This window comes from Schistocerca gregaria, chromosome 2, assembly GCF_023897955.1.
Source record: "Schistocerca gregaria isolate iqSchGreg1 chromosome 2, iqSchGreg1.2, whole genome shotgun sequence".
In the NCBI taxonomy this organism is placed as follows: Eukaryota; Metazoa; Arthropoda; class Insecta; order Orthoptera; family Acrididae; genus Schistocerca; species Schistocerca gregaria.
This window is the reverse complement of record NC_064921.1, coordinates 465248991-465275880: the sequence shown is the minus strand read 5'-3', so window position 1 is coordinate 465275880 and position 26890 is coordinate 465248991.

The following is a 26890-nucleotide window of genomic DNA, read 5'->3' as shown; positions in this document are numbered from 1 at the left end:
AAGAAGCTTGCACAGGACAGAGAAGCATGGAGAGCTGCATCAAACCAGTCTCAGGACTGAAGACCACTATAACAACAAATTACTTCAGACAAATACCAAGTTGTTTCTTAGAGTAATGTGCAAGACTCTACAAGGGTTATGGGAATACATGTAAGTACTAAATTAGTGACCTGTATCGAGCATCCTCTCTCCATCTGCAGGTTGCCATACTAAAATTCAAATTTGTGAGGTATGCAGAAGGGAACAGAAGAGGTAGATGGGCCTGAAAATTGAATCGTTGCTATGGGTCTTGTCTTAAGTTAGTGAGAGTCTGCGTCTATATTTCTCTCCGTTATGCAGAAGTTTTATTAAACCTTTAATCAGAGATATCACCTTTATTGGGCAAAACTAAAGGTGGGCGACAGCTGCTTTAAAAAGTTGCAAGTTCCAATGGAAAGAACTCTTTTTCTAAAGTTTGTGATAGGCAACCAAATAGAACGTGGCCTGGTCTTCACGTTTCAACAACATTCTTTATTAATCGCTGCTTCCATAAAGGAAACTGGCCATGGCTCCGCCTCCGCAGATGGTGAGTGAGTTGCGGACGTAACGGATGCTGCCACATCATAGCAACGGCTGGTGACTTAGGTGTCCACTTTACAGCAGGTGTGGTGAGCTGGCTGTCGGTGAATGTCATACGTGCCCAAGCTGTTGGCAAGGGCTTGCAGACGCCATGTGTCGAGTCTGTGACTCCCGCGGCTGGCTTGGCTGCTAGACGATGGCATGAAATGGATCGTCCCCCTATGGCAGTTCCAGTTTGAAGTCCGAGGTGATCAGGGCTACATGCCTGCTCGTAGATCAGCGGCTTCGCCTGCGTGTCGTATCGATGTCTAACTAGACCTGTGAGTAATTAAATATCTGTATTTATCACTTACGTTTTGTTTCCTCTGGAACTATAAAAACATGACCTGTTCAGTATTCTACTGTATGTGACCCAAGAATGAATAAAACTACTACTACTACTTTTACTACTCCCATGGAATCAATAGCGGGCCAAATCGATGAAGATACGACAATATGAAATGACAAAAAGTTTAAATAATTTGATATACATGCGTTGTGCGAGGGTAGACAATGATACTCTACCAACTCCATTTCCCCGTAGGAGAATTTCTGGTAGAAGTGTTCGGTAATCAGCAGTAGGAACATTAGTGACAATGATAGGCTGGTCTGGAGGTGTGCTCTGATACTGTAATGTTTCAGGCCACTGCTTGTGATAAGCAGAAATCTGAGTTCGAATCTTAGCCTGTCACAGGTTTCCATTTGTCATAACACGTCCAATATCTTTTGACTTAACACCACAAAACTTCAGTAGTTATCTGATGCAAATATCAGGTTGCAGCAAAAACTGTGATATATGAGCTTGATTGCTTTTTGGAAATGCATACGTGGTGTGGAAAGTCTTGTGATGTCATGAACGAGGGCAGAATGAAAAGTAATAGTTTCTTTTAAAATCAGCACCGCCATTAGACTGTTTTTTATTTGCAGCCCGCATCTCGTGGTCGTGCGGTAGCGTTCACGCTTCCCACGCCCGGGTTCGATTCCCGGCGGGCTCAGGGATTTTCTCTGCCTCGTGATGGCTGGGTGTTGTGTGATGTCCTTAGGTTTGTTAAGTTTAAGTAGTTCTAAGTTCTAGGGGACTGATGACCATAGATGTTAAGTCCCATAGTGCTCAGAGCCATTTGAACCATTTTTATTTGCAGTGTTACATTTACAAGATCATGATTTCGGCTTCAAAGTGCCAATATCAAGTGTTTTAATATTATACAGTGCCTAAGATGGCATACCGTTGTATTTAAAATACACTATTATACACATTATCTAAGGGTCAATATTTGTGGTAAAAGCCTACTGCTTTACCACTGAGTATACCATCTTGACTGAATGACAGTTGGCTAAGTGTAAAATGGCTAAGTGTAAAAAAAAAAAGGCTTTAACCACAAATATTGACCCTTAGACAATGTGTCTAATGATGTATTTCAACTGCGACAGTATGCCATCTTAGGCACTGTATAATATTAAAACACTTGATAATGCCACTTTGAAGCCGAAATCATGATCGTGTAAATGTAACACTGCAAATAAAAAACGGTCTAATGGCGGTACTGACCTTAATGAAATAATTATGGCTGTGGCCCCACTTTATGAAAAGCAATAGGTTGTGGACTTCATCAGAATGTTTTTATCCTTGGATTACTCCTCTTTCAGGTCGACGTAGTTGGGCCAGTTACGAAATTCTTTGTCATATACTACCTGTTAATGACTTCTGGAAATTTGTGCCGGGTTGGGACTCGAACCCAGATTTCCGTCTTATCACGAGTGTTCGCCCTAACCATTGGGCACGCTCTCGGGACCGATCCTAACTTCCATCAGCCATACTGTCTACTCCTCCTAATACTCGAAATATTAATTGAATTGCCGCAGTAGGTTGGTTGGTTGGTTTTGGGGGAAGAGACCAAACAGCGAGGTCATCGGTCTCATCGGATTAGGGAAGGAAGTCGGCCGTGCCCTTTCAGAGGAACCATTCCGGCATTTGCATGGAGCGATTTAGGGAAATCACGGAAAACCTAAATCAGGATGGTCGGACGCGGGATTGAACCGTCCTCCTCCCGAATGCGAGCCCAGTGTGCTAACCACTGCGCCACCTTGCTCGGTTGCCACAGTGGGGCGAATGAGATACGGTGTTCAAAGTTATTATCGTAATTTTTTCCTGTCTACGCTTCTAATACTTATTTTACGATATCTGTTCCTTCAGACATGCACGTAAGCCTAAACGGGCAATAAGGAAGACGATAATGTTGAACACACAGTCTCATTATTCTCTCTAATGCGTGTCAGGTAGTATACCCAAACATAAAACAGCTGATCTCAAAGAATTCGCAATCAGCGATAAATTTATTAATACACAGTATAACTGCTCGATCATGTTTTGATATCCATGCATGCCTGAAGGACAAGATACAGTAAAATATAGCTTTGACCAAATTCGATCCAGTGGGTAGATACATTTCCTGAAGAGCTACTCTTGAAAGTCACTAACACGGAAGGTCTCTTCTCATGTATGTTTAATATTAGTAGGTCTAACACAACGTCCTGCAGCTACTATCATCATTTTGCGAAGTAATCAGAGAACATACCCTTCCGACCAATGAAGTCGACTTCGCCTTCACCCTTCCATCCACTACTCTGAAAGCTGTCTCGTTTCTGGCATGAAGTGGTGGTCGTACGTTTCATCCACTGTCTCGAATTTTTCATCGCAAAGATTATGATTTTTTTTGTTTATATTGCGAAGAATTTTACGACGTTAGGAAATTCAGACTTATCTTTTAAAAGGAAACACCGACAACAACGTTAAATTTAAAGACAAAACCTGACCCTCTCAAAGAAATAGCGCTTGACCTCTGTGTAAAGGCCTACCGACTTCGGTATGAGGGAAAGCGATCGGTTGAGAAGCATTGCCGGCTGCGTCCCTTGCAACTGATGTGGCCTTGTCGGTGAGCGCTGAAGCCCCGCGGTTCTTGTGCCTCTGTGTGCATGTATGCGTGCGTGTGTGTGAATATGTGCATGTGTGAGTGCGTGGGTGCGTGTTTGTGTGAGTGGGTGGAAGCGTGTGTGTGTGTGTGTGTGTGTGTGTGTGTGTGTGTGTGTGTGTGTGTAGGCGGGCAGAGCGGGAGCGGGCACCCACCGAGTGCTCTTTAAACACGGCGGCAGTCGCTGCGAACTGTTTACCTCGCGAGCGAACCAGGACACAGGCGCGCAGAACACACTGCGCTGGCCCGATGGTCGCTCATGCCCAGCTCCTACCACCAACTGTACCCGCACTCGGCGCTACGTTCATATCTTAACGGGCGGTCAACAGGAACATAATGTTACTTTGATTAACTTTATCACTCAAACTTTCTACTTATTTTATGAACGTCTACAATGATGTCAGTGTTTTTGCGTCGTTTGCATGCGGTCTGAGCAAAGAAGCAATCAAGAATAATCTTTTATCTTAAACATTGCCCATTGTTAGAAAGATTCAATAGTGAATCGTGGTTTCAGATCACATAAAAACGCCCGTTTCATCGGTGAGAGAGAGAACTGTGCTGAGTTTTTCATAATTATATTACTATCCTTGAATCTCCGTCTCCCCCCCCCCCCCCCAACCCCTCCCCCTCTCTCTCTCGATGTCGTTAAATATGTGAACACGGAATATTTCTTTTAGAATTAACTGACTCTTTTGAAAATTGTGTGACCGTGAATTTTCAAAATAAAAGGTGTAAGTCTTAAGTTAAAAAAACTAGAATAACTCGAAAAATAAGCTTCACACGAAAAAATGTGTAGAACCCAAAGTTGATTATTTTCGAGAGGGACATCTGCTGGTGCTAAAATTAGCCCGCCACCTCAGCCGCCTGGGGGTGGCGTCGGAGCCAACTTTAAAATTTCAAAAGGGGACCCACATTTTTTATTGCAGATTCAGATTCTCCATAAAAAAAACTACGTACATTTTGTCTCAAACATTTGTTTTGATTCTTGGTAGTTGGCGCTGTAATTCAAGAAAATCCATGTTTTCATTTTTGCGTGGAAAATGGTTATGGATAAATAAAAAATACTTATTTACTTCGTAGGAGTAGGAGGTTAGTTAGTTAGCTAGTTCAAATGGTTCAAATGGCTCTGAGCACTATGGGACTTAAATTCTGAGGTCATAGGTCCCCTAGAACTTAGAACTACTTAAACCTAACTAACCTAAGGACATCACACACATCCATGCCCGAGGCAGGATTCGTATCTGCGACCGTAGCGGTCGTGCGTTCCCATACTGTAGCGCCTAGAACATTGAAACAGTCATTTTGCACCAGTATGTCCGCCTTTTCAGGGGTGCAGTGGATCCCATCTTCCTCCTGATGGGTGATAATGCACGGCCCCACCGAGCTGCCATCGTGGAGGAGTACCTTGAAACAGAAGCTATCAGGTGAATGGAGTGGCCTGCCTGTTCTCCAGGCCTAAACCCCATCGAGCAAGTCTGGGATGCTCTCGGTCGACGTATCACTGCAAGTCTTCAAATCCCTAGGACACTTCAGGGGCTCCGACAGGCACTGGTGCAAGAATGGGAGGCTATACCCCAGAAGCTGCTCGACCACCTGATCCAGAATATTCCAACCCATTGTGCGACCTTTGTAACTGAACATGGTGATCATATCCCATATTGATGTCGGGGTACATGCGCAGGAAACAGTGGCGTTTTGCAGCACATGTGCTTCGGGACGGTTTTCTCAACTTATTACCAATACTGTACACTTGCAGATCTGTTTCGTGTGTGTTACCTTAGTCACAAAATGACTGTTTCAAGGGACTCCCCCACGATGGCAGCTCGGTGGGGCCGTGCCTTATCATTCATCAGGAGGAAGGTGGGATCGACTACGCTGCTGAAAAAGCGGACATACTGGTGCAAAATGACGTTCCGATACACCTGATCTGTTAGTTCCTCTGTGAAATACACAACATCAAACCACGACCTCGATACAGGTCCCTTTCAAGGACATTAAGGGGTTGGTATCTGGTTCCTGGTTCACGCCAGATGAAAACCCGGTGAGAATCACTGTTCAGACTATACCTAGACTCGTCAGTGAACATAACCTGGGACCGCTGTTCCAGTGACCATGTACTGCGTTCTTGAGACCAGGCTTTACGGGCTCTCCTGTGACCAGGTGTCAGTGGAATGCACCTTGCAGAACTCCGGTCGAATAAACATTGTCTGTTCATTCGTCTATAGACTGTGTGTCTTGAGTCTACTGTTCCAGTGGCTGCGGTAAGGTCCCGAGCTAGGCTACCTGCGGTACTCCGTGGTCGTCTGCGGGTACTGATGGTGAGATATCGGTCTTCTTGTGGTGTTGTACACAGTGGACGTCCAGTACTGTAGCGCCTGGACATGATTCCTATCTGCTGATATCGTTTCATAATCTTGAGATCACACTTTGTGGCACACGGAGGGCCCGTGCTACGTTCTGCTGTGTTTCACCAGCCTCCAGTCGCCCTAGTAGTCTACCCCTCATAACATCATCAAAATGTGTTCTTTGAGCCATTTTTAACACTCAGTAACCATTAGCACATCTGAAAACGTCTGCACACTTACTCGCTGCACCGTACTCTGGCATGCACCAACACACTTCTGGTGTGTCGACTGCTGCCAGCGCCACGTGCGACGACCACAGGTCAGATGCACCGCATGGTCATAACCCGAGGTCATTTAATCCCGCAAACCGCCCACGAGAGCGTTGTTTTCCCATGCATCAGCATTATACTTAATTTATGAGCATGAGTGTAATTAAACAAAAACCTATGAGAATAGATACGTCATATGATCTCACATATTACTTGACACAATTTTAAATGCTTCTTTAAATAGGGAATCTAGTGCCCAGTTGAGCGCAAGGGAAAGCATGATGTACCATCTGGCAAAAAACTTGCCCAGTAATTATCCCAGAGGCCAAGCTTGATGAAAGCTTGAAGCGCGACTGAAACAAGCATTAAAACTTCGTCTGAGTTAGCCAATTAAAAGTTATCGAGAGTGGTTTCTTGCGTGAGAAAAACAGTAGCACCCAAAGAAGCGCAGGGTAAGGAGCACCGCAGCCGCTCGTGCACGATTAAACAGTTTTGAGAGGAATGCGGGCTCAGCGCAATTTTGTTGGCAACAACAGGGGTATGATCTGGACTAAACGCGAAACGTACTGATTGCGAGTAATTCACTTTATTCTGGTTCCACCTCAAGTTCGTATTCCATATATTTTGCCTTTTTATTGCTGTCATCTTGAAAATAATTCAAGTTAAAATTTTTATTAAAACTGCGCATCGTAATTTCAACGTCTAAGTATACTCGTAAAAATAACAAAATATAAACTGACAGTAAATTAACTATTTCTCGGTACTTTCTTTAACTGCTACTGTTACCTACGAGGTTTGTCCAGAAAATACGTATAAAAGTTGAATAATAACTTTATTTTACAAATATTCAGGTATTACAATATGGTCTCCATCATTGCTGAAAGTCTTCAGTTGTGATGTTGTCCAGTTGCCGTGTCGTTTCCACCTTGATGGTTTCCACATCTCCCAAATGCCGCCCCCGAAGCACCATTTTGCATTTCGGGAACATGAAGAAGTCACACGGGGCTACATCGGGTGAATAAGGCGGGTGGTCTGTCACGGTGATTGAGCTTCGGGCCAAAAACTCACGCACAACGAGCGACGTGTGAGCGGGCGCATTGTCGTGATGAAGGATCCACCTGCCCCCTTCTTCCAACTCCGTTCGAACTCCGGCCACACGAGCTCTCAGATGTGTCAGAACTTCAACGTAAATATTTCCGTTCTTTCTCTGGCCGGGAGGGACAAATTCCTTGTGAACAATGCCCCTAGAATCAAAGAAAACAATCAACATTGTCTTCATATTGGCCCTTGATTTTCGTGTCATGATTAAGAATGTCAAGGAATACGCGTTTTGCAGCTGACAGAGAGAGAGAGAGAGAGAGAGAGAGAGAGAGAGAGAGAGAGAGAGAGAGAGAGAGAGAGAGAGAGGAGACACTGTGAAATCATTTATTCGATCTGGCCATTTTTGACTGAAACTCCCATGAGGTGGCTCATCGCAAAAAACCTACCACGGAAGATTTACAGAAGAGGCACACATTACTGAGAGAAAATTTCGCTGTTATCCACTATGAACGTAAAGCAGTTTATGACAGGAAATTAACAGTCCCTCACTGCACACACTTGCACAGCGAAACGAAATCATCTACGAGAGCCTCTTAACTTCGCGCAGTAAACTTTCAAGAATAATGAATCAATACGAAAAACAGTGTTGCACACACTCATAAAATTTGAGTAATAACTAAGACATTGAACGATAATCTTGTTGAAGGCCTCCTTTACGATACTCGATTAGAAAATTTCCATATTATCGTAGTAGTCCTTTATAAATCACTTAAAATAGGAATCCTACGTGATACCGAATTCAGGTAATATCTTCACATATGGGCAGAAGATGTTACCAGCTTTGACAGAGTTTTCTCACAGTGCGCGCACCTTCATTCGAGCGACGTGCCCAAGTATTCTCTCTCTCTCTTTGGTGTCCCTTACCGCCTGTCAGCCCCTCGTACCTGATGGTTCCTGTTTTCGTCAGGGGGAGGCATACTGTCAACGGATAATGCGACACTGGCTGAATTATGTGTCACCAACTCTGTTCCCACTGATGGCGCGTGCAAAGACTGAATGAGAGTTACACTACATAGATACTTTGAAACTTCCAGAAGTATCGTTAAAGACGTTTCAAATGGATTCCAGCTTCTTTACTTTGTTGAAATAGGAAAAAACAGAAAAAAGCTGCATTCAAATCTGCAAACTGCCAGTTATTTCCTGTGAAAGCGAAATCCAGATTGAGTTACTACATGTGCTGGATCAGTGATTACATTGCTGACGGGCTTGCAGCCGGATTATACAATCATCTTAACACACTAACGTGTTAAGATGATGTACGATGCGCTGCAGACCCTACAAGAACAAAGGGTGTTTCAGAAAGAATTTTACAACTTGGCTGATTCATATTGATTTATTCATTTAATTTACACACGTGGTCTTCGTGTCATTTTATAGCAAAATACATCAGGCTTTCTAACTTGTACCTAAACAGCTTGAACATGACTGCCATTGATCATGCGGCACATGCAGTCGATTTCTTGCCAAACTCGGTGTAGCGCGGCAGGCGTAACTGCGAGGTAGAGGCTACCTCTGCTCTCTGGCAGAGAATCCGATAAGGGCGGAACAAACACAGTATCGTTGATGACTCCCAACAGGAAAAAAATCAAGAGGTTTCAGGTCTAGTGAACGGGGACCAAGCAGCTGGTGCACATAGGTGCATGCACGTACCTGGAAAATGGGCATTTACGAAGTTGCAGACGTCGGAGAGATACTGTTGCAGTGCGACTTCTTGCTTAAACTGTTTTCTGAATTCTCGGTTATTAACATGAATCTGAGGAATTAAAAACTTCAGCATATCTAAGTACACTAAACCAAAAGACACAACCAGCACGCTCAGGACTGTTAAAGGGAGCCATCCTTGCTGCAACTGGCGCTACCGCCTTCGCTCGCACGATTCTGTACTAACGTACTACATTAGTCAAATCTTGATCTATTTTCCTTCAAGATGACGCCAAGGCTAAGCAATAAGTCGCATTAATAGGTTTAAGAATTTTCTGAATTGCAAAATCTTTTTTTGTTCATCTTGTATAATGAACTAACATGCAGGGAAAGTTCTACTTACCTGTCGGCGCATTAATAGTCTCTACATTTTAATGTGAATTATTGATTTTTAGGTTGTGGGTATACTTTATTACTGTTACCTACTTTAGATGCCAGAACTGTTGAAACGTATTTTACAATTTCTACGGAAGGTTTCTTATAGCAGATTGAGGAAATTGCTTAAAAGTCAGAAAACCGACACCTAGGTCTAAAACCTCAGTTAGGAACAATAACAATTTTGTCTGTTGTTAACATGCAAAGTCATCCAGAGTTCTCAATGTATAAAAGTAATTTAATTGGGATTTTTCTTTACAAAACTTTAATTACTCTGCTTTTGGTAGTGTAAAAAGCATTCAAAATTATTATTCGTTTATTATTTTGTTGTGTATATAAATGGGAATGGGTGAGACATAAGTAGAATTTAATATTTTTTGTGAAGCACATTCCGAAATTGGGCCGTGGGGAAGCTGTATGGCGTGTGCATGCTTTTGTAAGAGAGCAGTCAGAATAGCAGTCTAAAGTGTAATAAGTTTCGAAATTAATTCCAGAATTATTTTTCTTTTCGGTAATTTTGTTAAACAATATAGTAGTATTTGCATTTGGAATGACGTCAATGACTTTCTGTTTAGTGATCGGCTAAGGCGAGTTTTGCCGCGAGAATGATATAAAAGGATCATTCTGACTGATCATGGAGACTGATCAGCCAATCAGAATTAAGGGGTTCCCGCGTAGTGAAAGTACATATGCAGAGAGTGGAGTAGCATCGAGATAGTCGCTCGCTAGCTATCGGACGTATAGGTCATGTTAGATGTCACTGTATGAATTATGTGTAAAATGAAGAAATATTGAGTTCCTCGCGTTTAGTACAACTCGTGACTAAAGCTGTTGCAGTTACAAACGTTTTAATGAAAGGGGAACATTTCTGGATTGATTTCTTGGAAAGTTATGAAAGTGTGACCTTTCGGCCTTTAGTGAAAACTCCGCGTGGCTTATTCCGCATTCATTATGGAATATTTGGCGAGCACTTCTTTTATGGAAGACCATTGATAAGACCGAATGTGAAATTCGCTTATAATGGTGAGTCGGAGACTGTGAGATCGTAAACATGAACGGGCCGGACTTCTGTAGATTTCTGGCTGCTTTGCGTGTGAAATTTGTTGTTAGACTGGGAACTGAGAACGATAGAATAGTACCTCAATAAATATGGACTTGATAGCCATAAACGTGTGTTATTAAGCAATAAACATTACTGGTCTTGAAATTTTAGGACGCGTATTTCAGTCGAAAATATACCATATTACCACTCGAAATGTTGATAAATACGAACTTTCAGGAAATGTTTCCACCATTACAGTTACGCGGTCTCTGCTGGGTATTAGGCGACGTTTTCTTCAACGCTGCTTTTTCGCCGTCTAGTAAGTACCTACGATTGCAGAGTGAGGGGAAGTCCAGCCGTTCTGAGGTAGCTGGACATTTAACATGAGCAGTACGACGAACCGACCCCGCCCCGCCGCAAGAGTAGTAAGCTATGAACCAGTATCGTGTTTCTCCCTCTCACTTCTCTCACCATCATACAGAACAAACAGGACACTACACTACACATGCACCCATTACTGACAGCTGCACTCAGTGGATGTAGATGAGCTGCTACTTCCAGACACGGTGAGGATAGAGGCTATTGTGCAGAGGGAAGAAAACACTTTCTCAACAGGGTGCTGAACCCTCAGCGTCTCCCTGCCACTGCCACATAAAGCGTTCCTTTTGTGGAATTGGACAAACGTGAAACATTTTTAGGCGGGTGAAGAGTGCACTACTGTTCAACAGTTTTCAGCCAGTTGTCTGAAAAGAATCTCGTACTGAGCGCACCTAGTACTCGATTGTTCAGCTTGTATTTCGTGCAGTTTTATAGGCATGCGCAGTCATTCATTATCTGTACGCAGCAGATCATTCCTGACCATCACTGGTCGTCTTCAAATGCAGTTAGCTACATGATGTAATATATTGAGTATCCACATGGTAAACATTACCAGTGTTTGTCTTGCGGGCATAGAATAAGCGTATGTCACAGGATTTTGCTGTTTGGAAGTGAAGATGATCATTGATGGTAAAACTGATTAGCAGCGAATCTGGTAAAACAATTTGTAAAAAGATGTGTTTTGTGAGCCTCATAATTTAGGAAGGCATTATATGAGTACTGCCACTTAAGTATTTCATTCGTGATGTTACGTGCGTGGTGCATACCGTAGTAGTTATTATGCTGAAGTCGTAACATTCAGCCCCGGCAGGGCATTGCCATCTGTGTGTCCACTCAATTGTCTGGAATTGTAATTGAAAAAAAAAGAGGTAGTTTATGAATTGTCTTTGATCTAAAACGCCAATCTTGTAGGTCATGTATAAAGATGTATACTTGAATCAGAAGCACGAATTACACAGCTTTGTTAATGTATAATTTACAATTGTTTAACTGTATACTGAAAGAGGCTGAAAAGTGGTAGTCATCCATTGAGGTGACCTAACCTAAAATTAATCCTTAGTGTCCGTCTCATTTGATAATTAACATTGATCCTGAAGCATGTTACGCAAATATTTACCTGATCTGGTGACGATTTTCGGATTGTGGTAAAAAATAATAGAGTCTACTGAAACTCTGATGACTTCTTTCCTTCATTCATAACTACTAACTAAATGAATGACAACTGCTTCAACCACCAGCCGATCAGTAACAGACAGCATTGCTCAACACTGGACTCTGTACCAGGCACTTGAATTAAGGAGCTTTTTTATTTAATAAAAAAGTAAATACCACACAATTAATTAATAACGTTCCAAGTTTTTTCAGACATATAAAATCATTAGTAAAGAAATATTTACTACATAGTCTGACAGTGATATACTGTACAAAGAGGTCTTTACGTGAAGGTGAAATGTCAGCTTTAAAAAGTACAAGTATTATTATAGCTCATGAGTATTTCATTGCCCTCAGTAGCATTTCCTATGAAGATTACCAGTAAGACATCAGTGGACGTGAATAAATTGAAATATAAAAGAGACTGAAACGATTTTTTGATGAGTTTGCCAATCGGTTGGTTTCATTTAATATGTTGTTCTGTTTGATACCAATAACATTGACATATAACATTCATTTATTAAGTGAACTGAAACTGTAAATCATTATTACACGCTGAAATTGTCTAAGAGTGTTTTGTCACTTCGTTAACAGCTTCTTGCTGTGGACCGCATAATTCTGTACAGCTTCTATGTTAGCACCACGACTGAAATGGGCCCTTGTAGCACACTTGAGTCATATGTGCGCATTTTGGTTTCTGAAGGATCTTGATAGGCGATTTAAGTAGATTGGTGGCGGTATCAAATACTGCGACGCACTACATTTGACTTTCAGTTATTGGTAGTTAAATGTTTCTATTACGGTGGAATCTGTTAAAGTAACCCGCCTTTTCCTGTTACAGAGTCGGCCGCTGTGACCGAGCCGTTCTGTGCGCTTCAGTCTGGATCACGCGACCGCTACGGTCGCAGGTTCGAATCTTGCCTCGGGCATGGATGTGTGTGATGTCCTTAGGTTAGTTAGGTTTAAGTAGTTCTAAATTCTAGGGGACTTATGTCGTCAGAAGTTAAGTCCCATAGTGCTCAGAGCCATTTGAACCAAGTTACTTTCATCTCATATCGTTTACAGTTATTTGTGAAATTTTCTCTATTTTGTTTATGTAAATGCTTTTCTTCATTTTTATGCCACAGTTAAGGCTATTACAGTCAACGCAAAGATATGATTGATTAATGAATTGAAAATTTAGGTGGTAGAGATCAGTGCCGAGAGGTGGACGAAAAATTATCACCACTAACAGTACAAAAATATGTCATTCTAAGCAATACGATTGCACTACTAATTGCCGTAGGAGGTAGCCGCCTTGTCACGGTTCGCGCGGCTCCCCCCGTCGGAGGTTCGAGTCCTCCCTCGGGCATGGGTGTGTGTGTGTTGTCCTTAGTTAGGTTAAGTAGTGTGTAAGCTTAGGGACCGATGACCTCAGCAGTTTGGTCCCATAAGATCTTACCACAATTTTCCAAATTTTTTGCACTACAAATTCTCGAAGTGTCCGAGTACTTCCTCAGTTGCTGACAGCACATTTGTTGGAATAACGTCGCTCCATTTGTCATTTAAACTGTGCTTTATTTATTCTCCCATTACAGATTCATTTACTAATGACTTTTAAACATTTGACAACTGGTGCGATGAAGGAAGCATGAGTTCTGTGTAAGCGGTACGTAATGAAATACTAATTAATGTCAACTTTTCGGAAAGGAAGAGAAAAAGAGACATAATTTGGAATAAGACAAGCTCAGCGGCACTGAAATACGGACGACACAAAGTGCCTAAATTGACACTTGGTAGGTTTATGAATTTCTTGCATATCTGTTGCAGCCAACACCTTCTGCATCGAGGTAACCCGATCACAGAAAACTCCGTGTCCCTTTATTGCTGTACTGTCTCCCCAAGAACAGAAGTGTCTTAAAGCAACACACCAGAATTGAGAATCTTTACAATGAATGGTGCTATTATCGGCCATAAAACTCATTTCCCCTCTGGACTAAGCTCATGTCCTTAAGTTCAATAAAAATGAAGCATATGAAATTATACAATAATTTGTTACCATTCTGTATTTTATGTAGTCGCGCACTGCAAAGGCAACTTTAGACTATTCACAGAGAGCACAGAGGCGTTTAAGACGTTATTATTCCTGCGCTGCGTACACGAATGAGACGCAAAAAATCCATCATATGTGGTACAATGGATAGTATCCCATGCTCTGCACTTGATAGTGGTTTGCAGGGTACGGTTGAAAATTCAGAAAGTAGTAATTGTTATTTGTTGTTTATGTTTAGAGCTGTTATACAGTCTGTAGAGGTTCAAGTGTGCTGCTTCGACTTCTAAAGCTGTTTTGTTCTTTTCCTTGCTGAAAATTTGAAGTTTTTCCGTGATTCGTTTTGATAGTTTTCATAAAAAGGTTGAAAACTCTCTGCCATAAACGTCTTTCATGTTATGCATCAGTGTATGAGTTGAAAACCACTCAAATGACTCAAAGAGTTCAAGTTTTCGTCTATTAAGGAAATCTTTTCTCGAGTACAGAGAAGCATGTCTTCATGCAGTACTTTGGGGGCTGAGCCCTGTCAGCCAGGCAGGTCGCTATGGAATGAGTTTCAAGTATTGTAGGGCAGCTTCCTCTGCACCTAGTTCGTACCTGTTTAAATCGTACTGTCTGCTGATTATTTGTAGAGTGAAGAATGTTTTGTCTTGTGGATTATCTGGGGTGGATATTACTAAGCTGCAGGATCTAGAATTAACGGTGAGATCTCTGCTAATTTGCGTTGCGTTGGCGAAATTCCATATAACATGATTCCTCATATGTTTCTGCGGGACATGCTTTTCCAGTCGTGTACTCATGCGAGCAAGTTTAGATCTTTATTCAGATCGCGTCTTCGATTGAACATGTGAGGAACAACATCTATTTTTCAGCGATTCATCCGAGAATACTGGTCGTTCTTCACGTTATTGCTAGCCCCGCGGCCAAGGGCGCCTTGCCCCGGTTCGTGCGGCTCCCCCCGTCGGAGGTTCGAGTTCTCCCTTGGGCATGGGAGTGTGTGTTGTCCTTAGTGTAAGTTAGTTTAATCTAACTTAAGTAGTGTGTAAGCCTAGGGACAGATGACCTCAGCAGTTTGGTCCCATATCACTTACCACAAATTTCCAATTTTTTTCACGTTATTTTCCTCTCTCTAAATAGTACTAAGGGGATAGCAAAGCATATGGGATTATTTTTCTGATTTTAGTGAACGTGGGGTACCGTACACCCATGTAGTCCTTAATAAGACATTTGTACCTGCTGTCTATGAATTTTCGTGTCAGTTTTCTGAACAATAACTGAAGCTAATTTCAAATCTCTCGCGAATTATTTTCCGCACACTGTTATTTTTTAATCAAACGGATTTTCATGCTTATTGGGACATGTACTCACTTATCCTTCGTTAATACTAACAGCGGGGGCGAACACATCGTGCTTAAAATAAACTTCCTTCAGCAGAAGCATACAATTTTTCATCCGTAAATGGTAAGTGTGAGTTGCAGAGTTGCTCAACGAACGTGCCGCAGCAACGAATGCTTCGAGACTTTGCATTTCAGTGAATAATTTTCTTGTAGTTACGTAATAGCCCATGAACTGTGCGCTTATATATGAACAGGATGCACCTCTCCTACAAGAAGGGAGGCATTTGAACTAACAGTATGTATTAGGGCAATAAAGATGTTAGTTGCAATTTTGTCCTACTTTACTTTATGTAAAACTCTCGTTTCGTTGAGCTGTGTAAGTGTGCTTATTACCTCATATTTCATTAGCGGTCGAAGGAGAATAGTTTCAGAGCGTTAATACCGAAGTCCTAACTTGTTATTGTGGTATAACAGAATATCAGAAGCTATCACACTGCTGGGCTTACCACCTTACTGAATACAGGTGACAAGACGACGTAATTAAATTTAATGCATGTAAAGGCAATTGAATTATATTTATGAACTTAAATTGTATATTGTTACAACTGTTTGTTGCATGAATGTTAGTTTACTTTGTTGCGTGTCTAGACCGATTGCGACGCAGTACGGTGACAACAGCGTCTTCGCTGCTGCTGCGGTCAGCGACTCTGCACCGCTCACCGCTACAGCTGAAGCTACGGCCAGCGATAGCGAGGAGATCCTGCCGGCGACTGTTGGGGAACTGTGTTTCCTTTGGACATCGATCGATGCTGTTGTAATTACAGGTAAAAAAATGAAAATCGAATAATAACTGTAATGATGTGTAGGGGTTCTGCCGTTGACATGTGTGTATGTAATTAGAAAACAGTAACTTGTACGTAATAAAAAGATAATTTTACGCCGTACTTACTTACCAAGTGAAGAAGTTATTTTAGTTACAAAACAAGCTCAATAACAGTTTGCACGCTGTTTATACAGGGTGTCCCAGGAGGAATGGTTAACATTCAGAGATATAACAGGAACGGTTTCAAAGCGAAAAAAATCTAGTAAACATGGACTCTAAAATGCATGCATTCAGAGCTATGAGCACTTCTTCATCTTCTATAATGTGAATCAAATCTGTTCTACTGAAGCTCTTCGGTTTCCATATCTTGAGACGTAGTAGTATGGACCAAAAGAAGGAAAAATGTCCAGTGAACATGTGCTCTAATACGTGCATACCTTAAGAGCTATGTGCACGTGTTCATCTTCATTATTTTGAAACACCTCTTCTCTAGCGAGCACGTGATCATAGCTGTTAAGAGCTGGATTACAATCTTTTGGTTCTTATGACAAGGATATTGGAAACTTGATACAACATTACGACAGAACTCGAAGTAGGAGTGGTGACTATGTAGAGAAGTAGGTGGAAGGTGTACCTAGCTATTGCAAATAAAACGTTTCTGGGTTTCACTGTGGTTTCCATTTCGCGACCGATCGTAACTTACTTTCTGGACAGCCCTCGTATAACAAACAGTAAGGACGTTCAAGGCACCGGTTTGTTTAGTAAGCATGGACTGGTGGCTGTCAGAGAGCGGTACGGAGGCGAACCGAGCACAGTGTTGCGGCAGACGGGGGCGGACAACGTGTGAGGGCCTCGCGGCGGGCAAAGGCAGCGGCGGCGGCGGCGGCGGCGGCGGCGCTGAGGTCGCCATTCCGGTATTCCGGTCGCGTGCCAGCCACCCGTCTTGATTGCTCTTCCACCTGACACGAGATACTGCCGCGGGAGACAGCCGCGGGAAGAGGAGCAGCGGCAAGAAAAAATAGAAGGGAAAAAAAGGGCGCAAAGAGAGAGGGTGCGGCGAAGGAGGGCCGAGGAGGAGGACGAGGAGGAGGGCGCGGCGAGGGCAGGCCAGGGCACGGCGCTGTGGCCGCCTGCCGCCCAAATTAAATCACGATGACTAACTTGCCGCGACTCTTGACAGCGAATGTAATTAAGTTTGTCAAAGATCTTCTTACATACTTGCTACGTGAACAGTGTCTCAACTTGAAAATTGTGTTTGGGAAACTTGTCACCCGTGTCGCCGAACTGCATGATAATTTTCCCCTCTTCCTTTGGGAGAGGTTTTTGCCTCCCTCGTGTTATTTGATTTGCACAGAAAAAAGGCTTGACATGGAAGCCAACGAGCTGTCTTTAATGAAATGATAAGTTAACGCAGTCGTTAAATGTTTAAGAAGTCTTCTGTAAACTGACACAGGCATGCGGATCATTTTACGCTTACCAGCCACCCTACGTTGCTCTAGCAGCGAGGATGAAGGGGATAAGCGCGTAGTTTCTGCGATCGAGGCGGTAAAGCACTGTGTATCTGCTCAATAGTGGTTTCTGTACCCAACCACTATCTGAACAGAAATATTCAAACAGCCCTTTGTAATGGGGAGTCGACCAATATGTGTCAATAGAAGCGGGACCGCTAGTATAAAAGGAGACGCGTCGTATTGTGTCGTCACAAGATAGGCAGAAACAACAGAATGGATCAATCACGAGAGCTCAGTGACTTCGAATTGTAATGTCTCCTGGTTAGGATTCGCTGAAAAAACCGTCAGAATAAGTTTTGATCTGTGTGATAAATACTGTAGAAAACGAAAGAAATCATGTGAAGCGAGCGATGATAGGTGATCAGCTACACTGTTGAACAATTACATATGACTATGTCGTTTCTGATTCTGACTACAAAAGACATTAATATTTACCATTCTTTCCTTCTTTTGTCCAGCGAACAAACTCTAGCGAGATTGAGATAACCACTTAGACGTACGTAATTGCATTAGCTCTTATTAAAATATAGGTCTCTTAACAGTAATTGTATCAATTACTTACTTAAGCGCTTTTAGAATACAGTAGTATATTAGTTAATTATAAAAAAGACTTCTTTTATTTGTCCTATAGTGCCCCCACCTTGGATATTTAGGATAGTATTACGTAGCTTCAGTGTTCTATTGTTCGCCACCGTTGCTGTTACCCTAACTAATTTTCTCAATTAAGGCTCTTCAAGCCTACTTACTTATGATTAGTCCATTCAATCTTTATCCAAGATTAAACATAAATGTTTAATTACAAAATTACTTTTTTTTTGTAAAAACAGGGTTCGAACATGACAAATTCTACCGAATACGTTCAGATTACTGTTTGCCGTCACAGAGATCACGGAATATTAATATAAAATACAGGTTGGTTGGAAAGTGAATATCAGGAACAACGTCATACAACTTAACGTACAAACTAATCCATTTCCGAGTGAAATGCTTGAGAACTTTATTAATTCATGCTCTACTGGAATTTATTGCCCTGATGTGTGTAGAAGTAATTTACGCAAACATTTTATGCTTTTTCCCACAAATACGAGGGCTGTTCCCAAAGTAAGTTCCGATCGGTCGCGAAATGGAAACCACTGTAAAAACCCGATAACGTTTTGCACACATGTGTTGGGCAGTGGCACTAGTAAGCTCGTCGATCGCGGCACGTCGCTCTTTTCAATTCTGAGGGCACAGTGAGCACATGTAAGTTGCCTAGAAAACAGTGTCTCCTGCCAAGTATGTGGGCCTGCTGGGAGATGTCGCCTCATGTCATGCACATCACATAACGTAACTGCGATGCGTTGCCTTCTTCATGACAATTCTCGGCCGCACTCTGCAGGGGCAGTGAAGATGCTCCTGCGCCGTTTTCGATGGAAAGGGTTTGGCTATCCACAATACAGCCCATAATTGACTCTTCCTGAGTTTCATCTCTACTCACATGAACCGCTGGCTATGTAGACAACATTTTGGCACAGACAACGAGCTGTCGACGAGCGTAGAGAATTGGGGGAAAGCAAAGGCGGCTGCCTTCTATGACGGCAGTTTTAGAAAATTGGTACAACGCTAAGACAAATGTCTAAGTCGAAGCGGCGACTACACTACTGGCCACTAAAATTGCTACACCACGAAGATGACATGCAACAAACGCGAAATTTAACCGACAGGAAGAAGATGCCGTGATATGCAGATGATTAGCTTTTCAGAACATTCACACAAGGTTGGCACTGGTGGCGACACCTACAACGTGCAAACATGAGGAAAGTTTCTCATACACAAACAGCAGTTGACCGACGTTGCCTGGTGAAACGTTGTTGTGATGTCTCGTGTAAGGAGGAGAAATGCGCACCATCACGTTTCCGACTTTGATAAAGGTCGGATTGTAGCCTATCGCGATTGCGGTTTATCGTATCGCGACATTGCTGCTCGCGTTGGTCGAGATCCAGTGACTGTTAGCAGAATTTGGAATCGCTGGGTTCAGGAGCGTAATACGGAACGCCGTGCTCGATCCCAACGGCCTCGTATCACTAGCAGTCGAGATGACAGGCATCTTATCCGCATGGCTGTAACGGATCGTGCGGCCACGTCTCGATCCCTGAGTCAACAGATGGGTGCGTTTGCAAGACAACAACCATGTGCACGAACAGTTCGACGACGTTTGCAGCAAACTGGACTATTAGCTCGGAGACCATGGCTTCGGTTACCCTTGACGCTGCATCACAGGCAGGAGCGCCTCACATGGTGTACTCAACGACGAACCTGGGTGCACGAATGGCAAAACGTCATTTTTTCGGTTGAATCCAGGTTCTGTTTACAGCATCATGATGGTTGCATCCGTGTTTGGCGACATCGCGGTGAACGCACATTGGAAGTGTGTAATCGTCATCGCCATACTGGCGTATCAACCGGCGTGATGATATGGGGTGCCATTGGTTACACGTCTCGGTCACCTCTTGTTCGCATTGACGGCACTTTGAACAGTGGACGTTACATTTCAGATGTGTTACGATCCGTGACTCTACCCTTCATTCGACCCCTGCGAAACCGTAGATTTCAGCAGGTCCTGTACGGGACTTTCTTGATGCACAAAATGTTCGGCTGCTGCCCTGGCGAGTACATTTTGCAGATCTCTCACCAATTGCAAACGTCTGGTCAATTGTGGCCGAGCAACTGCCTCGTCACAGTAACCCAGTCACTACTCCTGATAAACTGTGGTATCGTGTTGAAGTTGCATGGGCAGGTGTACCTCTACACGCCATCCAAGCTCTGTTTGACCCAATGCCCAGGTTTATCAAGGCCCTCATTACGGCCAGAGGTGGTTGTTCCGGGTACTGATTTCTCAGGATCTATGTACCCAAATTGCGTGAAAATGTAATCACATGTTAGTTCTAGTATAATATATTTGTCCAATGGATACCCGTTTATCATCTACATTTCTTCATGGTGTAGCAAATTTAATGGCTAGTAGTGCATACAGAGAATTAGCTGTAAGGAGCAGGTAACTATTAAAAATAAAATTGTTGTTGTTGTTGTTGTCTTCAGTCCTGAGACTGGTTTGATGCAGCTCTCCATGCTACTCTATCCTGTGCAAGCTGCTTCATCTCCCAGTACCTACTGCAACCTACATCCTTCTGAATCTGCTTAGTGTACTGATCTCTCGGTCTCCCTCTACGATTTTTACCCTCCACGCTGCCCTCCAATGCTAAATTTGTGATCCCTTGATGCCTCAAAACATGTCCTACCAACCGATCCCTTCTTCTAGTCAAGTTGTGCCACAAACTTCTCTTCTCCCCAATCCTATTCAATACCTCCTCATTAGTTACGTGATCTATCCACCTTATCTTCAGTATTCTTCTGTAGCACCACATTTCGAAAGCTTCTATTCTCTTCTTGTCCAAACTAGTTATCGTCCATGTTTCACTTCCATACATGGCTACACTCCAAACAAATACTTTCAGAAACGACTTCCTGATACATAAATCTATATTTGATGTTAACAAATTTCTCTTCTTCAGAAACGCTTTCCTTGCCATTGCCAGTCTACATTTTATATCCTCTCTACTTCGACCATCATCAGTTATTTTACTTCCTAAATAGCAAAACTCCTTTACTACTTTAAGTGTCTCATTTCCTATTTTATTTCACGACTGATCGGAACTTATTTCCCGAATAACCCTAGTAGTTAAAAATATTGACATAGCATCAGAGCGTTGTTGTTTGAGTATTAATGTAGTTTTCTTGAAATAATATCAGTTCTATATGCATTTGAAGCATTTTTAAAGATCATTGAAACCACGACTCAATTCACTACGAGATCACGATACGACGCGTCACAGAACGTGGACGTGTAAGTGACAAATATATCAGGGGCATCTGAATCGTCCTAATAATGTACAAGTTTACTGTTGGTGACGTGGTTGCGATATGGCCACGCAAAGAGACGATTACAGCACAAAGACTAGCAGACCTCATGTGCTGATGGACAGAGAGCATTGAGGAGGCTGGTTGTAAAACATCGCAAAAAATCAGCTAAAGGAATCAGTCGTGAGTTCCATAAACTCCAGTCCAGATAGAACAATGACTGCGTAGGAAGTTAAAAACAATGGGGGGCGATGATCGAGAAGCTCCTCATAAGACACATTTCCGTGTTGTCCAAGATAAGAGAAGCTTGACATGATGTAAAGAGAGACGCAACTGGATAGTTGATGACTGGAGACCAATGATTTGGAGTATTTTGACTCAGACTACACCCTGTGACGGTCCGCTGGAAGGGTTTGGGATTCGCGAATGCCTGGAGAACGTTGCCACAAATTTCCAAATTTGCACAAGCAGTATTTCATAATACTGACTATTTAAACAATCATTAAATATCATGACAACTAGCATTCTTAAAAGCATACACATTAACGTTTGTACTGCACTCTCAGAAAAATACACACTAGGATCTTCTTTAAAGATGGTTATAATTCTCCTTCTGTCCCCCATCTCTTGTATTCCAAATGCAAGTCACGCTTTGGGTTAGAACTTAAATTTTATAATCATAACGTGCAGCACTATGCAGGAAATCGCTTGTACTTTTACTCACAGGATATCCATATTTTAGCTTTGCAAATGTGCACTTAGTTATTTTCTTTCCAAATGTCACTTTTACCATTCTCATCCCCTCAATTGACACTGCTGAGTATGTAACATCCAAAGGTGACGGAGAGATTAAGCTATGTGTTGTGTTATGGTCCAGTACCAACCAAGATATTATCACGTAACCCAGCTACCTGATCAAAAGTATCATCTGCATAACTACAGTGCACATTAATGAGAGGGGGGGGGGGTCGACCCTTCACCTTTATGACAGCTCTAACTTCGCTGGGGACACTTTCACTGAGGTTTCTTAGTGTCTGCGGAGGAATGGCAGATCATTCTTCCTCAAGAACCGAAACCAGAGACGGTAGGAATGTTGGACGCTAGCTTCTGGGACGAAATCAACGTTCTAAGTCATCCCAAACGTGTTCCACTGCGTTCAGATTAGAACTCTGGATTGCGCAATCCATTTCAGGAAAGCTATTGTCCTCAAACCACTGCCTCACGTATGCTCCTTTGTGTGCGTGTACTTCATCATGCTGATACAGTCACAGCATCCCACTGTTACTCTATAGTACGCAATGGACATTGCTGGAAAATACATTGATATTGTTAAGCATTTAGCGTTTTGTTAATCCCTAGAAGAGGACCACACCCTAAACATCCCTATATCGTTACACCCAGCTCCTCTGTGATTCACTGTTGGCACTACGCATGAAGGAATGTCAGGTTATCTGAATCAGCAAAGAAAATCCTCTAATAATGGCGTTCGAGAGTTCACTAAACCGTGATCTTGAGTTTATAGAAATGACTTTTAGTGGCTCAGTGTTTATACCCCTTGACTATCACTACTGCAGCCTTTGCATTAAGATGAAGCTGAAATAAAATTTGAGAAATGAAAAAATCTTTAGCGGATGAAGAATTACATCCCCCAACTTTATCGTGAGTTCTATAACAATACATCCCGTTCTCAACAGCAGTTACCATGGGTGTAAGAAAAGAGAATGGAGAAAGAAGAGGACGCCGTCAAAATAGGGGACTAGGAAGACTGAAAAATGCACAACACAATGCTCCAGCATTATGAGTGTTACCCAGGTAGGACATCCTACAAAAGATACCACAGAAGGAAATAGTGATGGTTCTATAGACATTGAATGTGAAGGGATTATTGAAACTGGGTATGAATAATCTCTCGTATGAGTTGGAACCACACAAATATATTTTAATTTTGGTATTTTAATTTTATTTACTGTTCACCTCATGGTTTTAGGTTGTTATATTAATTTCGCTCTGACTTTCTTGTTTCATACTGAACATGTATTGTACTACGTATATCGTGTGTGTTGTCCTAAACATCTTAAAAACATAGCACAGTAAATTAAAGTGTTTTTGCGCTCTGAAAATGTTTAGACGTACGGAGTGTAAGTATTTTCAATATAACACAAAAAATTGAACAGGTGTACTACAATCTCTAACCGTACTTATAGCTATACGGAGACTAACTGAACACCAGGGAAAAATATCTGATGTTTCGCTGGTGACTCACACGATCCATGAATGGCCATTTAACTTTGGCAGTCGTTTACTCAGTTTATTTCAGCGAGAACTTGTACCTCTCCTACCCTCAGCCCCTCAGTTATACACACAGAAGGGGAATCTCGGAATAACGTTCCACAAGTTCAGCAGTACACTCGAGAGTATTCTGACAACGCTTCTGGAGGCATGTTGCCTATTGACACATTTATACGCGAGAGATACAGGTATGTCTGTTGACTTTACTCGACAGCCACTACGACTGACGAACTCTATCACAGAATCGAAGGAGCATGATACCCAGCGGGACGGAGCCACTGTTGGTGCCAGACGTGGCTGTCCTTTGTACTAAAATTAGCACTCTCTATATACACAAATTACCAACTCGTGCGATCTTCCTACTACACTGTGTCATCAAAATAAGTAAAATTTCGTTATTTACTGATGTTCTTTAATGGTATTTTTATGACCAGCGGATACATGCGGAAACTAATGCTAGCGTTGTTCTGCGGAGATACTTAAAAATTAAATTAAAAGCTCGCGGAATTATTCTGTTGACAGGAAAACAACTGGTCAGTGATAACTGCCTCTGCCAACTTCCAACTGACAGCTGTTTTTGCCTCAACTGACTCATCCTGAGAGGACTTCCATTAACGCTCGTATTGTGCATAGTTTGGACACTATTGCTTCTCATACAAGAAATATACAATGGAGCTTTGTTCAAATGTGTTTGAATTCCTAAGGGACCAAACTACTGAAGTCATCGGTCTCTAGACTTAGACACTATTTAAACTAACTTACGCCAAAGACAACACACACACACACACACACACACACACCCATGCCCGAGGGAGGACTCGAGCTCCCTGCGGGAAGGCCCGCGTAATCTGTGATATGGCACCCTAGAGCTCGGGGCCACTCCGCGTGGCACCATGGAGCTTACTGCAACACTTTTCTGTCATTACTTTTACGGTTTTTTCCCCTTTGACTCCTTCAGCTGCGGCGCAATATCTGACGGACGCAGTATACAAGCATCAGATGCTGTCGCAGGTGAGCCCATTGATGGACTACTCTTACATACGACGCCAAATTATGGTACATAATACACAGACTGGTCTTCACTGCTTCTAAGGATTCGATGCCTCATTAATTTGGCTCAATGACTCATTAAGACCCCTTGCTCTTTACGACATTAATAGTAATAATAATAATTATAGCTTCTAGCAGAATATATGCAGTCTGGTGACACACATAACCCTACAAGTATGTTGCTGTTGTGGTCTTCAGTCCCGAGACTGATTTGATGCAGCTCTCCATGCTAAGTCCTGTGCAACCTTCAAGTACCTGTTGCAACCTACATCCTTCTTAACCTGCTAACTGTATTCATCTCTCGGGCTCCCTCTACGATTTTTACCCTCCACGCTTCCCTCCAATATTAAATCGGTGAGCCCTTGATGCCTCAGAACATGTCCTACCAACCGATCTCTTCTTCTAGTCAAGTTGTGCCACAAATTTCTCCCCAGTTCTATTCAATATCTCCCCATTAGTTATGTGATGTACCTATCTAATCTGAAGCATTCTTCTGTAGCACCACATTACGAAAGTTTCTATTCTCTTCTTGTCCAAACTATTTTTATCGTCCATGTTTCAGTTCCATACGTGGTACACTCCATACAGTACTTTCAGAAAAGGTTTCCCGACACTTAAATCTATACTCGAAGTTAACAAAATTTCTCTTCTTTAGAAACGATTTCCTTGTCATAGACAGTCTACATTTTATATCCTCTCTACTTCGACCAGCATCAGTTATTTTTCTTCCAAAATAGCAAAACTCGTCTACTACTTTAAGTGTCTCATTTCCTAATCTAATTTCCTCAGGATCACCTGATTTAATTCGACCACATTCCGTTATCCTCGTTTTGCCTTTGTTGATGCTCATCTTATATCCTCATTTCAAGACACTCTTCATTCCGTTCAGCTGCTGCCCAGGTCCTTTGCTGCATCTAACAGAATTTAAATGTCATCGGGAAACCTCAAAGTTTTTATTTCTTCTCCATGGGTTTTAATTCCTACTCGGAATTTTTCTTTTGTTTTCTTTATTGCTTGCTCAGTATACAGATCAAATAACATCGGGGATAAGCTAAAACCCAGTCTAAATCCATTCCCAACCACGTCTTCCCTTTCATGCCCCTCGACTCTTATAACTACCATGTGTTTTCGGTACAAATTGTAAATAGTCTTTCGCTTCCTGTATTTTACATCTGCCTCCTTCAGAATTTGAAAGAGAGTATTCCAGTCCACATAGTCAAAAGCTTTCTCTAAGTCTACAAATGCTAGATACGGAGATTTGCCTTTCCTTAATCTATTTTCCGAGATAAGTCGAAGGGTCAGTATTGCCTCACGTGTTCCAACATTTCTACGGAATCCACACTGACCTTCCCCGAGGTCGGCTTCTACCGGTTTTTCCAATCGTCTGTGAAGAATTCGCGCTAGTATTTTGCAGCCATGACTTACTAAATTGATAGTCTGCTAAATTTCACACCTGTCAGCACCTGCTTTCTTTGGTATTGGAATTATTATATTCTTCTTGAAGTCTGAGGGTATTTTGCCTGTCTCATACATCTTGCTCACGAGATGGTAGAGTTTTGTCAGTGCTGGCTCTCCTAAGGCTATTAGTAGTTTTAATGGAATGCTGTCTTCTCCCGGACCCTTGTTTCGACTTAGATCTTCCAGTGCTCTGTCAGACTCTTCAAGCAGTATCATATCTTCCATTTCATCTTCATCTACGTCCTCTTCCATTTCCATAATATTGCCCTCAAGTACATCGCCGTTGTATAAACCCTCTATATACTCCTTCCACCTTTCTGCTTTCCTTTCTTTGCTTAGAACTGGGTTTCCATCTGAACTCTTGAAATTCATACAAATGGTTCTCTTTTGCCCAAAGGTCTCTTTAATTTTCCTGTAGGCAGTATATATCTTACCCCTGGTCATATATGCCTCTACAACCTTACATTTGACCTCTAAGCATCCCTGCTTAGCCATTTTGCTCTTCCTCGATCTCAATTTTGGGACGTTTGTATTCCTTTGCCTGTTTCATCTACAGCATTTTTATAT